Source organism: Hyperolius riggenbachi, chromosome 3 (assembly GCF_040937935.1).
Source record: "Hyperolius riggenbachi isolate aHypRig1 chromosome 3, aHypRig1.pri, whole genome shotgun sequence".
Taxonomy (NCBI): Eukaryota; Metazoa; Chordata; class Amphibia; order Anura; family Hyperoliidae; genus Hyperolius; species Hyperolius riggenbachi.
The window spans coordinates 242,406,756-242,420,655 of NC_090648.1; positions in this window are offsets into that span (position 1 = coordinate 242,406,756).

The following is a 13,900-nucleotide window of genomic DNA, read 5'->3' on the forward strand; positions in this document are numbered from 1 at the left end:
TTAGGATGATATACCATATATTGGCTAAAGGTGGCCATACACTGGTCGATGTGCCATTAGATCGACCAGTTGACAGATCCCTATCTGATCGAATCTGATCAGAGAGGGATCGTATGGCTGCCTTTACTGCAAACAGATTGTGAATCGATTTCAGCCTGAAACCGATTCACCATCTGCTGAGCTGCTCCTGCCGCCTGTCCCCCCCCCCCCCCCCGTATACATTACCTGACGCTGGCTCCCGGGCATCTTCTCCGCATTGTACGGCTCTGTTCCGGCTCCATTATGGCGCTTCCTGTGTTACTCCGTGACCAGGAAGTTCAAATAGAGCGCCCTCTATTTGAACTTCCTGGTCACTGCAGTGACACAGGAAGCGCCGTGATGGATGGAGCCGGAACAGAGCCGTGCAGCGCGGAGAAGACGCCCGGGAGCCAGCCTCAGGTAATGTATACTTGATCGGATCGGCCGCCGCTAGCGACGCGCACTTTACCCGCGGGCGATCGAGGGTAATTTCCCGCACGGCGCGATCGACGGACCGATCCGATTTCGGGAGGAAATCGGATAGGCGGCTGCGTTTACCGCGAACGATTGGCAGCAGATTCGATCCCAGGATCGAATCTGCTGTCGAAACGGCCGGGAATCGAGCCAGTGTATGGCCTGCTTAAAAGTACATCAAGTAGGAAGCTATGTACCCCAGATAACAGCATTAGTCTGATCTGATGTCTGAGTGACTGGGAGGCATGGGGGCAGGCATGACAGTGCAGCATAGGAGTAGGCATGACAGTGCTGCACAGGGGCAGGCACGGCAACCATGGCATAAGCCATGTTTGCACGCCACTGACTACCATGTAACGCACTGAACAATTACATAGTTACATAGTTATTTTGGTTGAAAAAAGACATACGTCCATCGAGTTCAACCAGAGAACAAAGTACAACACCAGCCTGCTCCCTCACATATCCCTGATGATCCAGAGGAAGATGAAAAACCCTTACAAGGCATGGTCCAATTAGCCCCAAAAGGGAAAAAAAATCCTTCCCGACTCCAGATGGCAATCAGATAAAATCCCTGGATCAACATCATTAACCCCTGCAGCAAAGCCCACCAGGCTTAATTTCACTGGAGATGAAAGCAGATAAGTAAGGGACAGTTCACACTGGCACTTTCTGGAAAACGGGATTTCCGTTCCAAAGGATTCATGCCCGTTCAGTTGGTATCCGTTTTACAACGGAAAGTGCTGAATAGCTGCATGGGAAAATGCCAGTGCTATATGTGTTGATGCTGAGAAAGACAATATTTATATAGAGATAGATACAGAAATAGAATAGAAATAGAAATATTTATATAGCACTGACATCTTCTGCAGTGCTGTACAGAGTATATAGTCATGTCACAAGTATGGAACATTGATTGCTGCATTCCAGACCCCCATCATAAAGTAGATTTTGCTGGCTAGAACGGGTCTGTTTTATAGTCAGTGTGTTGTACAGATCTGTTTCTCATTGCCTCCCATGTTCTGCATCAGCCTCTGTTTCCATTCCTCTGTCCGACAAAATCGCTGCAGCACCAAACTTGCAGTCCGTTCAGCAGACCAATGTGAACAGATCTATAAGTTAACAGTGGTTCCATTTACATTCATTAGGACCATTTTGTAGGCCTGATATAGGAGGGTTATGGGTGGACTGCATTATGCTAGCTTTATACACATGATGCAATTGACAGTCGAATCGATTATTTTTGATGATTTTTCTCATCGATTTTCCAATCACTTCTATGCAAAATCTATCAGAAAAAATAATCGGAAATCAGATCGGACCTGTTGGAAATGATCAATTTGACCCATCTATCTGACAGGCAATTGGATGGTGTATACCAGCCATTACAGGTTTACTTTCCTCTTTAAAAAAAAATACATTTTCTGCATTCATTTATCTGATGCCAGTCAAGCAAGTGATGATAAAGAAAATCTATGCACTAATAAACAGAAGACTATAGTTGAAGGGGTTATGTGCCTAATAGATAAAGGATGTATTTTACATGCAGAGCTCCCTTCCATCCCTCAGCCGACCTGTCCTTCCCTCTATCCGGCCAAATCCATCCATCCATCCAATGTGATTAGGGAGGCTTGTGCTATGACAGAGCAGGGCAGTCAGTGGATGTAGAAGCTCTGAACTCCCCAGGCTCCAGCAGCCCACAGTGACATGAAGCTGACTTCTGACACCTGGTAATAAGACCAATAAAGCGAAAGTGGGAGCTAGTTTTGTGAAGAAGGAGGGAAAGTTAGTGAAAGGCGTGCTGTGTTGTGGATGACTTTGTGTCGACCTTTGTTGGAAATGGCCTATGCATGCAGAATAATGGTCTCCTTGCAGAGAGGGAAATGGCTTAGTGCTATCGCCATCGCCATGGCAACCATCGGAGTCCCCATCTAGCACAGAGAAATGAGTTATGAAAAGGCTTGAGTGAAGAAGGGATTAAAACATGATCCCAGGGACAGCATGTCAATCAAAAGCAGCCTAGAAATTACACTTCTCCAGGTTAGAATTTCTGACGTTTATTTAGAGGAACTTTTTAGAAAAAAAAGATTCAAATTAGGAGGATTCTCATCAAGCATCTAAATTCTTTACAATATCCATATACACATACTGTAGTCATTAATTTAACGTGTGGTGTGTATATGGACATGTACAATTTATCATCATCTATATAGCATACTGTCATACTGTATACTATATATATATATATATATATATATATATATATATATATATATATATATATATATATATATATATATATATATATATATATATATATATATATATATATATATATATATATATATATATTGCATATACACACACATATATGCACATAATGTCCAGCCATGCCATATCAGTAGCCTTGTGGAGTTCGCAGTCCTATAGGCAATTGTGCTTGAACATGAGCAGTGCACGTTCTCGCTTTGAGCATTTACAGAAGCGATGGTTCCTGTCGTCACTAACATATCTTACTAATAAGCAACACATTTAAGAGTTCAGGTCCCCTTTTCCCATTGCTATATCCCATTAGCATCAACATCAACTTATGTCCATATTAACTGGGAGTAAGATTTCTCATGTCTCCACAGCTTGTTTAACACTGAGTTAAAAAGTCCTCTTCCTCTTTCATATGCCAGCCTCCGCCAGCCCCACAAGCTTCCAGCTCATAGGTACATAGAACAGTTAACCAAATTGCCTTGACCCTTCTGCTATTTGATAGTTGCCTCTTTGACACTCATTTAGAAGTTCGCAGCAGTAGAGCAGACACGGGACAAGTCCAGCCTGAAACTGAAGCCCCATGAAAGGAGGAGATCAGGAGAACTTGATAGCTGGAAACTTGCACTCTCCAAAGGCTTTTTGGACATTTTAGCTCAGCTCAGGAGTCCTTGGAGCGCCAGCAAGTCTCCAGTCAGGGTGTAAACTTTAAATGTTAGCTATTTGTTCCAGAGATTGCAATAAAACTGAATCTTTCTTTTGTTACATTCTAACCCTCTCCTTGGTCCTCTCTTCACAGCTATTCATTAAGCTAGCCTTCCGAATATTTTATAGAGACAAGTTAATACTATGAACATACATTTTTATGTATACATATATATTTTAAAATTACCCATTGAGTGATTGCAATCTCGTGTACACATCTGCAATGGGATTTGTTTATCTATTCTTAGAATAAATGGGATTTGTTTATATATTGTTTACCTATTTTTAGAATAAATTCTGGATGAGCAATCATGAATAACTTATGATATCATCTCTGGAGATGTTTAGAGATCTATAGAGATGCATAGTAAATCAGGTACTTGAAAATAATAGAGTCATTAAGCTGTGTATGAAATGCAACTATGAAACGTATGTACAGCTTAGCTGGAAGCAATTATGGGTCAGGCAACCAGAGATAGCCCAGGTCACATTATAGGCATTTCTGTGGAGGCAGATTGTGTGCTTGAGAATTTCAAAGGATGGTGAGAATTATCTTAGGTAGGTGTTTTCAGCGGAGGAAGGAAACGTGAGAAAACATTATGCATGTCTGTATACTGATATTTGTGGATATAAAAGACCAGTTTAAAGTTACAAAGAAGAAGTCCTCTTAGAGCCAGTGTGGGATATATCTAGCCCATATACATAGATCCATAATGGCCCAATTTGGCAAAAGATCCCTCGCTTGAGGTACCACATTGCCTCACTCAAGGTCCCTCGCTTGAGGTACCACCTTGCCTCACCCAAGATCACTTGCTTGAGGTACCACCTTGCCTGACTCAAGGTCCCTTGCTTGAGGTACCACCTTGCCTCACTCAAGATCCCTTGCTTGAGGTACCACCAATGGCGTAGCTAAGGAGCTGTGGGCCCTGATGCAAATTTTACATTGGGGCCCCCTAAGCACTCTATATGTAACAATTGAAATGGTGCACCGAAACCTGCCAAGGGCAACCACAGTGACAGAGGTGCAAGAAGGGGATGGCGAACAGTTTGTTAATGATTACTACTACTCAAAGCATCTATGGCAGTGATTATTATGAGCACAGGACCAATAGAGAGCTAATAATGCAATTGAGGGGTGGCCCCTCTGGCCCAAGGGCCCCGATGCGGTCGCTACCTCTGCAGCCCCTGGGTACCACATTCCCTCTTCACTCAAGATACAATACAATACAATAACATTTCTATTGCGCTTTTCTCCCATAGGACTCAAAGCGCTTAGGGTCTCTCAGATTCATTAGTTGGTAGTAGGATGAAGTATTCACACAACAGAAGTTAAGATAGGTACCACCTTGCCTCACGCAGTCTCAGATATTTATCCAACTACTAAGAATTGTGTGTACAAGGTCCTGCTGCTCATTCAATAAAAAAATACTGCTGCACTTAGCCACCAATGCAATCCATTAAATGTCTAAACTTAGCCTATGGTGGCAACTAATGATCCAATCTTTTTTGTCCAATCTTACCACATCTATGTAGTAGAAGATTAACTGAGTGAATATATTGGTTACTTTAGGCAGTCCCTTATATTACATAGAAATTGTAAAATTGGATGAAAATATTGGATCATTAGTGGCCACCTAAGGTTTATCAATCTACTATTTTGGGAGTTAATAGATCACTGGCAGAAGGCATCAAGGTCCTGAAATATGAACTCGTATATGGCCATATGATCAGGGCCGGATTTGTACTTTTTACCGCCCAAGGCCAACTATACCGTCTGTATGGTTGTTATCTCTGTGTGACCCAATGAGAATTCTCCTTACTCTCCATCATTGGATGTCACAGACAATAACTATTTTAGTAATATGTGTATAGATATGTTATGTTTGCCATCTCTTTAATGATGGACCCATTGTGTCACCATGAGAGTTAGGCTGATGTGTACCTGCAGGACAGAGCTTACAGGTCTTGCAGGGATGACAGAAGTACAGGACAAATAGTTCAAAGGTTAAAGCTGTAGTTGTAGATAGGGATGGCTCCATAGAACAGCTTTACTGCCCCTCACTGAGCCGCCCCTAAATTTCTGGTGCCCTAGGCCATGGCCTAGGTGGCCTTGCCAGAAATCCGGCCCTGCATATGATAGCATATTACCCAGAGAAATAACCTGAATTGATCACATATCTGACTAGAGGGGTATATAATTAGCATTATACGTTGGATTTTAATGTGCTTCTCTACCAATCTGTCCTTGTAGTAGAAATGTGAGGTTTAAACTGGTATCTTCTTCACTATTCAACATCAACAGTGGCTGTCCAGAGACTTGTAAAATAATGATTTGTATGACTTCAGATACTGCCCTTGTTTACTTGTGAAGGGACACAGAACCCCCTGTTTCAGATACGTTTCAGAAGAATACCTATTCTCTATCTATCATCTATCTAGTCTGCTTTTTTCAGGATGGGTAGTTCAGGTCTGCCGACCTGGTGGATCACTTCTGTTGTGTAACTTGACTATGTGACACATTTTTTTCAGCATTCTTGGCATTTTTTTTACTTATTTACGTTTTCCTAACCCTAATAACTAAACTGTTTATTGCCTACCCCTAACCTACCACCCTCACGAATCCTAGGCTGAAAACCATCTTTAATCAAGCCTCCTGCCTGATGCCTAACCATAACCTTCTTCATGTAGGCATTACCCCCTACCTAACCCCTAACACTAACCTCCCGACCCAAGATAAGACTAACCTCCCACTACCCTAACCCCTCTTTATGATGACTAACCGTAACCAATCATGCTCGTTTTGACCTCAGTACGTGGTGTACAGTCAAGCCTGTCTTCACCAATGTATCTCCCAAGATAAGTGCCAGAGCCCAATCCACCATCATACTACTGATAGTGGCCCTCTAGCTGTGTGTTGGCGTCCAGCCCACTGGTGACAAATCCACTCATCTATCTCCATTTTGTCAATGCATAAATACTATTATTATTATAATTATTATTACTATTATTACTATTAATAATAATAATAATAGCAGCAGCAACGTAGCTAGAGACTGGTAGCCCTGCTGTTGGCATTACTAGTGTGTGGTTAGAGACTTGGCAATGCACCCATAGGGGCTAGTTCCATTAAATAAAGCATCCATTGTGCAGGCGATCTGTCCCGCTACCCAGCCTGACCAGAGATAAGATATGAAAAGGCTACATAAGGAGTGTGTCATATTATAGATCAAATGTGACATCAATGCTATACAAAATGGCTGCAAAACAAAGGCAGACTTGGAGATGTTCATCTGCTAATTACAGCTGCAAATATTATGCAAATGGGTCTTGGCACAAAAAAGCACAAAGCAAGTTTAAGTATGGAGATAATTCTGCAAAACGGAACGCTCATTTGAGAGTGGGAACCGCTCCAGTACATCCCAGTTGTGTGCTTGATTTTACATTCACTGCCTTTTTTTCTGTATCAGTGGCAGATCCTAATCTTTATTCGAGTCACTGGCCTGGATTTAAGATATGAGCATCATTTATCTTTTTATATTAAATGTCCCAGAGCAGTTTCCTCCTAATTAAAGATGCTTCTGCACATGCACAGCGTGTTAGCGCAGCACAGACACACTCTCACGTCACATAGTACAGGAGGGCCGGTCTTTAATCCCTCAACTGTAATCGCACAAAAAGCAAAAACAAATAATGTAATGTCTGTAAAGTTCCCAATGAACAGCATGCTGATAGGAGACTATTGTAAAAGTGGCAAAACATTGGTAACAAAACGTCTATTCGTGAAATCGAAGGCAATGCCAACATGCAATAATTCCCAGCATCCAATCAGAAGGGATTCCTCCAAGCTACAAATGTAGTTGCTATGGTTACTGCACTTTGCACCCAATAAGAGACTATTGCTCAGAATTGGTACCTTTGGATAAGCATCCATAAAGGGAAGCTAGCAAGCACTGTTACCTTTAAGTATATTCATCTCTAATAAGAATCTGAAACTTGCTCATCCATCGTGAAGTAAATGAAATCTCTTAATAAACCATCTTGTGATTTTTACACGTTGTCTAATCATCATCATTATTGGGGCTGCCCGGTAGGACTGAGGAATAATTCTCCACTGTACATGGTTAGAGCAGGGTATGTGGCCATACAGAGAGGAGGTAGGCAGCCCAGCTAATAATGTCAGTCACTCTTTGGAATACACAAGCCTTTGTTAGATAAGAGGGAATATTCCATCTACATTCACATGTCCCTGCTAGCCAGCCACTAGAAAGACAACCCTGAATGTAAATGGAACTAGATCAAGATTATCTGGCAGGGGCTAAAAAGTGATGAATCTGAAGTTTATTGAAAGGAAAGAAAAGTGCATTTCAAATCGCGATCCAGTGATCAGGCACCGGGAGGAAAGGCTGGACTCTCTTCTGTCTCCAAAACCATTCCCTTTAAAACCATCAAGATATACAGTTACCGGCTGGACAAAAATACTAATCTTTCCTCGACGAATAAAAAAAGGACACTTTATCCGCTGAAGTATATTTAGATGGGGAGATACCCACAGAGGCTCCACTTAACAGACTTCCAGTTATTACAGCACAGAAAGTCATAATTTCCTGCAAATAAATAAATGAGGGGGGGGGGGTTGGGTGTTAGGTCCTGAAAAAAATTATATATATATATATATATATATATATATATATATATATATATATATATATATATAACACTTACACATTGTGTAAATTAGGGTGTTGGACTCGAGCTGGACCATTGCGCCACAATATACGCCCTAGATAGCCCGGTATGTATTATCTTTATAATTAGGGCCATTTGAGGAGAGATTAATAGAGAGTGTTTAATCGATTTGGCAGGCAGAGAAGTGAATAGGCTGGTATTAATGCGGTGGGTGCAAATGTAAGCAGTATGAACCCCCCCCCCCCCCTCCCATCATGTACAGGAGATAAATAATGGCCAGGTCTTCCCTATAGAAGTCGGGGGGAGAATGAAAGATTTGCAGCAGTACAAACGGTTTGAGGTCGATCTTGTTAATTTCAGCTTGAAATTGACACACTAATTACACAGCACTATGGTAAACCTGCACGAAGAGGCGAATATAGGCAGACCTTTATCAGATCTGCCTGTTATTTTCCCAATTAAAACTCTAAAGGCAATTTCAGTGCCCCCGGATAAAAATACCCCCCTCCCCAGAGTTTTTTTTTTTTTTTTTTACAAGGCTGGCCATCACTTTCCTACCATCAGATTCATTGTGATGTATTAGATGCAATAAATTATCCCATGTAACAAAACATTGGGAGCTGAAAGGCTGATAATCTGGAAAGCACAGATAAGAATTCATTATTCCAAATCATTATGAATCCGACGTTGCCTGTGACTTCTTCCTTAATCAGCTTCTCTGATCCTGGTTATGTGAGCAGCGCAGATAAGGACACACTCATTTATAATTCTCCACCTCGCCTAATATTTTAAAATAAAGTCAGAGGCAGAGAGATGCTATAAACCACCATCGAGCAGGCAGGCTGCGAATGAAAAATCGCTTCCATGTTATTATATCCGCTGGAAGATTTAATTAAAAAATCAGCTCTATGTGTTTTATTATTTTTCATATACTTTGCATTATGCATAATTGATATAAATGTGCAAACGGGGAGCAGGATCAGACGTGTTATTTAGAGCTTTGTACTGCGGCCAGCATCGCTCTGAGTCCCTTCAATGACACCAGCGACTGGAGCCGGCAGCAACCTCGGGATTTTGTGAATGATGCAAGCCACTAAGGCAGCATAAAGTCACACAGTCAGTGACTGGTCTATGGAATCAGCCCACAGTCACCCATCTCTGAACCCTACACACTACTGATCCACTCAGGTGATATACACATCCCACTCTACTGATCTATTCAGGAGATATACAAATCCCACTCAGGAGATATATACTCTCAAACTACTGATCCACTCAGGAGATATACACATCCCTCTCCACTGATCTACTGAGGATATACACACTGCACACTATTGATCCTCTCAGGAGATATACACACCCCACACCACTGATCAATTAAGGAGATATACACATCCCACTCTACTGATCTATTCAGGAGATATACACATCAAACTCTACTGATCTATTCAGGAGATATACACCTCCCACTCAGGAGATATACTCACACCACACACTACTGATCTATCCAGGAGATATACACATCCCACTCAGGAAATATACTCACACCACACACTACTGATCTATCCAGGAGATATACACATCCCACTCAGGAGATATACTCACACCACACGCTACTGATCAACTTAGGAGATATGCACACCCCACTCTACTGATCTATTGAGGAGATATACACATCCCACTCAGGAGATATACTAACACCACACACTACTGGATCTACTCAGGATATACTTACTCCACACTACTGATCCTCCCAGGAGGTATGCACACCACACACTACTGATCTACTTAGGAGATATGCACACCCCACTCTGCTGATCTATTGAGGAGATATACACATCACACTCTACTGATTTATTAAGGAGATATACACCTCCCACTCAGGAGATATACTCACACCACACACTACTCATCTACTCAGGATATACACACTCCACAGTACTGATCCTCTCAGGAGATATGCACACCCCACACTACTGATCTATTCAGGAGATATACACATCCCACTCTACTAATCTATTCAAGAGATATACACCTCCCACTTAGGATATATACTCACACCACACACTACTGATCTATCCAGGAGATATACACATCCCACTCAGGAGATATACTCACACCACATACTACTGATCTACTTAGGAAATATGCACACCCCACTCTACTGATCCACTCAGGAGATATACACTCCCCTAACTACTGATCCACTCGGGATATATACACTCCACACTACTGATCTACTCAGGCGATACATACTTCATACTACCGATCCACTCAGGAGATATGCACATCCCACACTACTGATCCACTCAGGAGATTACACACCCCACACTACTACTGATCTGCTCAGGGAATATAAACACCCAACACTACTGATCCACTCAGGAGATATACACATCCCACACTACTGATTCGCTCACATCCGCACAGTATTCAGGTAAACGTATCTGCAAAGGACTGGAGAGCTATAACCATCACTCCCTCCTTTATTTTACACGCACACCCACACTTCCTAATTACTCGGAATAATTTAGAAGATTCATATATAATAGGGTATAGGCTGCGCGCGCACCCACCTGCTAATAACGCAGGATAATAAGATGAATACATTCAGTACAAATAGGATGAAGGAATTTACACTAACACTTAAATAAAATCATATATTTGGTACACACACACACACACACACACACACACACACACACACACACACTGTCATTATTAAGCTATACATATTTAAACATTCACACTGTACTAGTCATTTATGAGAATTAATTATTCATAATTGATATAAATTAATGAAAATTAATTATTAGTACAGTATATATGAATATATTGGTACCAATATATTTAGAATAATTAATTAGCTCTAATCAACCAGAAAAACACACACACACAAACACACACACACTCACTTAATAAAATGCCTATGTTTAATACAGACAGTAAGTATTCACACACACAAATACACAATAACTCAGACCAAATAACAGAGAGGAGACATTTGCTCCAAATAGAGTATAGGCACACACACACACGCACACACACACACGCACACGCACACGCACACGCACACACACAACACACACACACACACACACACACACACACACACACACACACACACACACACACACACACACACACACACACACACACACACAATAAAAAGCATATGTTTGATACAAACTGGGTATAGGTATTTAGATACACACAGATACACATTAAGACATCCTTAATCAAAATCTTTGAAACTAAAAATTCACACGAATTAATAGACTAGAGGCATTTGGTGCAAAAGCGTTTAGGCACACTAGCAAACTAAATTAATTTAAAGCATATGTGTGGTACAACTGGGTACAGGTATTTACAATTTAGATACATACAGACACACATTAACAACCATGCCTAATTAACAGATTGGAGAAATGTGGTACAAAATAGTACACAACACACGCACACACACGTGAAAATGTAAAAAACCACACACACACACACACACACACACACACACACGCACCCCCCCCCCCCCCCCGTGTATACGTTGGAATAGATTCCATGATGATGGATATTTGTATGTGACACGAGGCTGTGCATGATAAGGCACAGTAACTGCGATAAGCGCGCGCCTTTCTGCTCGCCTCTACCTTTATTACAGTGTATTAGCAGCAGCAGGCTCCGCCCTATGCAGATATTACCGGGGATCCGTTTAGTGAAAAATGCTTCTTCTATGGAATGGAGCATCTTCCATACATAGGAGTGAATTGGATTTGGGAGCGTCGTGCAGATAAGGCAGCGAATAAATAAGATGATGAAAATGAGAATAGGCTTATATTCCAATCACTGAAACCAGTTCTAGGTAGCTTTAATCGTTGCTGCCGTTTCTTGGCGGAGAGAATATTGTTTTCGTGCTTTAAAATAAGCGGTGCTTGAAGCCTTGTGATGGGAGTTTAATACACAGCTACATGTGTTTTATATGAACGGGGTTGTTTGAATGACACAATGGGACTATATGGCTTCCAGCTTATTCTCAAATAAAAGCCGGTCACGTGCTGCCTCCTCTTCTTTCATAAGTAAGACAAGCTGTGCACCGTCCAATGGTCCTTGCTCCATGGAGGAAATAGGACTACAGTGTGGGCTGCCTGGCTGCTATAAACTCCTCACCCCCGTCGCTTGGATCCCTCCTCACAGCACTTAGGCAAGGTTTCAGTGACCATGCCACAACTATCTTGGCATCAGGGAAGTCTTCTATGTCTGGGCTACCTTTTTTTTCTACACAGTCTCCTGTGCAGCTAATTATCTTTAATTTATTACCTTAATTGAGTTTGTTTTTTCTAAAGATAGAAATGGTGTGATCAGGTTACATTTCACTGCACTTGAGTCACCTAGAAAGTGAGAGATGTGCCCCCAACGTCAGCAGAAAGCAGGCGTTTAACGTGCTCCATACTGATCCATTACACTGATTTATTAAAGAACGTGGCCAGTGGCAGTCTGCAGCCTTCCCATGTGGAGGACTGTGCGCCACCACTGACTGGGGACTGACAGATAACATCACCTGCCCAAGAGATGGCTCCAGCCCTCATCGCAATTAGTTCATGCCAATAGCCAAAGTTGTGCAGAGCAGCTGCTCACATCATTGCTCCTGGCATCTGATATCTCCTCATATCACCAATAGACCATCATCACTGTACATCTATTGATCTACCTACCTAGCTATGTCTGCTGCCTGTCTGGCATCTACCTCATCAGTCAGCTTGCTAAACTATATTGTATGATTGTAAAAGACCTTCTAAAATAATGTTATTATAATTAAGGTGTTGTTTTGGATAGTGTGGAATGGCTATTGTCCAGGTCTCCACTGAAGAGTCAGCCCCGCCCCCCATCTTGTCCTTGAGACCCCCATCAAGGATAACTGAAGTGAGAAGAATATGGAGGCTGCCATATTTATTTCCTTTTAAATAATACCAGTTGCCTGGCAAACCTACTGGTTTATTAGGCTGCAGTAGTGTGTGAATTACACCAGAAACAAGCATGCCGCTAATCTGCCGCTGGTGGCTGGATGGTGTAATGGTTAAGGGCTCTGCCTCTGACGCAGGAGACCAGGGTTCAAATCTCGGCTCTGCCTATTCAGTAGGAGACCTTAGGCAAGTCTCCCTAACACTGCTACTGCCTATAGAGCGCGCCCTAGTGGCTGCTGCTCTGGCGCTTTGAGTCTGCCAGGAGAAAAGCGCAATATAAATGTTATTTGTCTGGTCTTGTCTAATCTTGTCAAAAATGACAATAATGTCAGAAACACCTAATCTGCTGCATGCTTGTTCAGGGTCTATGGCTAAAAGTTTAATGCTAGGTACACACGATGAGGTTTTCTGGCAGATTTTCATGGAAAATCGATCAGATATGTTGGAAATAATCGATCTGGCAGTAAATCTGCCAGAAAATCTCATTGTGTGTACCTAGCATAATGCATAGTACACACAATGAGATTTTCAGGTAGATTTCCTGCCAGATCGATTATTTCCAATATGTCCGATCTGATTTTCCAATCGATTTTCCATAGAAGTTGGAACATGTTGGAAAGAATTGATCTGACAGGAAATCGGCCAGAAAATCTCATTGTATGCACCTAGTATTAAAGGCAGAGGATCAGCAAGCTAGTCAGGCAACTGGTATTGCAGGCTCCATATCCCTCTAGCTTAAACCAGAACTGAAGTAAGTATTAAAACAAACTGTTTCACTTACCTGGGGCTTCTGCAAGCCC